General features: G+C 38.6%; 1 non-coding gene across 1 annotated transcript; it reads right to left on the bottom strand.

The window, feature by feature from the left end:
- Positions 1-1,077: 1,077 nt before the first annotated feature.
- Positions 1,078-1,196, bottom strand: LOC145414506 (5S ribosomal RNA). The gene has a single exon (XR_013899908.1). It is a non-coding gene; the product is annotated as a 5S ribosomal RNA (ribosomal RNA).
- Positions 1,197-2,498: the final 1,302 nt, after the last annotated feature.

Here is a 2,498-nt window from a genome sequence, read left to right as displayed (position 1 = left end):
AGATGGAGAGATGAAGTGGAGAGGTATATGAGAGACGGGGGTGTGAGCTGGGAGCAGTGCAGTGAAATGCCGGGGGACGGTGCGACGTAGTGGCGATATGTTTGTAGCCATCCCTTATTGGATTACGGGTCTGACAATACATAGATAGATAGAGAGAGAGAGAGAGAGAGATAGTTTAATTCATATACTCTATTAACAACGATCAAATTTCAAAATATGTTATGTCTTATTCTTACTAAGTAACATTTATAAGAAAATTATGAGCTCTACCTATCTATTGCCAGACACCATAATCCCGTAACGGGTGGCCACTAACAAATTGCCTCTACGTAGCCCTGTCCCCTGCCATTTCATGGTCGCCCCCCCCACAAGGCTCACACACACCTCTCTCATATATCTCTCCACTCCATCCTAACGCTTTCTATCACATCCACATCACATCACAACGCTCCTTCACTTCCTCATTTGCCAGTCTGTCTCTCCATGTAACCCACATGCTTCTCTCAGATAACTCATTTCCACTGCTCTCACTCTTGACTTGTGTCCTTCCAACAATGCCCATGGTTCACTTCCATACATTAGAGTTGATACTGTCATGAAGACAATTTTTTTCTTCCATGTTCACTTCCCTGTTGCCTATCACTGCTCTCAAAGAAGAGTTCAGTTTTATGTGACCAAATATTAACAAAACTAAAACCAAAAGGGACACTTGGTTGGTTCGTTTCACGTGCCGGGTCCGAGGCAACATATGTACAAAGTTTCGTAGATATAACTTTATGCATATGGCAGAAATCCACCAATAAGTTTTGGGGTCCACCAGAACCCCCATTGGCCTTCTGTGTAACTTGGCAACCCCTGGTCCATGAAGGGTTAATATCTCTCTTGTAATAGGAGTAAAATAAGAAACTCCACACAGAAGTGTTCGAGCCACTGAAAATTTGCATAAGTTATGATGTTTCATTCATTCATCCATTGCCAGACGCCATGTATCCCAAACGGGGTGGCCAAGGGCTTAGAGTTAATTGTTTTACAGGGAGGGGCACTAATCTTCCACCAACCTCACTTGACACGTAGGGATGCCAACAGCATCTGGTGTTCCCAGGCGGTCACCCACCCAAGTACTAACCAGACCCAACGTTGCTTAACTTCGCTGATCGGATGGGAAGCGGTGTACTCAACGTGGTATGGCCGTTAGAAAATACAGATAAATTATAGTTTCAAGCCAAAACATAATTACGAGATTCTGGTCGTCTTTTCGGTATTTTAGACAGTTCTAAGTCACTAGTTCTAGGGCATTTTCGTCGCAAATTGTTTTTTATTATATCCTTGAAGATAACCTAACCTAACCTAACCTAACGTTCAGGAGTAAAATACAAATAACTTGCAACAAAAACGCCGCAGAAGAAAAACGTCACAGAATTGTCTAAAATAACGAAAAAACGGATTAAAATATCGTAATTGTGTTTTTGGCTGAAACGATATTAGAAAGGGAAGTATTTACCTCTTCTATCAGGAGTGACAGGAAGTTGATCCAAAATTTCCTGAATAACCTCAGACATCACATGTTTTGTCAGTCTGAAACGATTTACAAACTCCTCCTCACTCATGGCAGTAAAAGGGTCCATCCGATCTGGGGAAAGGACAGGCTTAACACGATGTTCAAGTCACTGAGAGATAATAATACATATGGGTTAAGGACAAAACGGAATCTTCAAAACTTTCAGAAGAATCCAGTTTAAAGAAATTCAAAATACAGTACACAGAAAGAAAGACCTAAAAACTCAATACTTAGGTATGAAATATTAAAGGTACACGAATGCTCAAAACCTTCATAAGAATATATTATTGAACATGAGAATGTAGAAAATAGTTAACAGGAGAAAAGAGTTAAAGCTCTAGGGAGCCTGTAAAATGTACAGATGAATGTACGGAGAAATTAATTGGAGGTATCCTCCAGTATTACCTGGAATAATTCTAAGAATGGAATAATTCTAAGAATTTGCCGTGCAGCAATTCTCTTGGCTCCAATTTTGGCTTCAAGTTGATCTTGGTGATCCAAGTCATCCCAGATATTCATAATTCATTGGTGTCGATCCATCTGGGTAAATACCTGTAATAAAATTGGTGTGATAATATATAGAAGAATAAAATCGGTACATTTATTCAAAATTTACAAAATTATTTTTGGTAGTAAAAAATTGTTTTGTGGTGGTTACCCTAATCTTTTAATCAATTATAGATTTTTTTTTTTTTTTTTGGTCGAAATAGTGCTTTTGATTGGCCTTAATGGTAGACGCCTACAAAGAGGTACAAATCAACTGACATTAATTTGCTTTTCTACTTCAGCTAATTCTTCACAGCATAGTTGGTAAATCTGGTGAAATTGTTGTGATTTGATCTCAACTTATATCCATATAGGTTATGTTAGGTTACCTATCACCATAGTTGTCTTTTAGGCCAATTATCCATGTTTTATTGCTAAAATAATATGCTAAATC

This window comes from Coenobita brevimanus, chromosome 99 (genome assembly GCF_032717465.1).
Source record: "Coenobita brevimanus isolate Jiangsu-jjx chromosome 99, ASM3271746v2, whole genome shotgun sequence".
Classification (NCBI taxonomy): Eukaryota; Metazoa; Arthropoda; class Malacostraca; order Decapoda; family Coenobitidae; genus Coenobita; species Coenobita brevimanus.
This window is presented reverse-complemented; position numbering and strand designations above follow the sequence as displayed.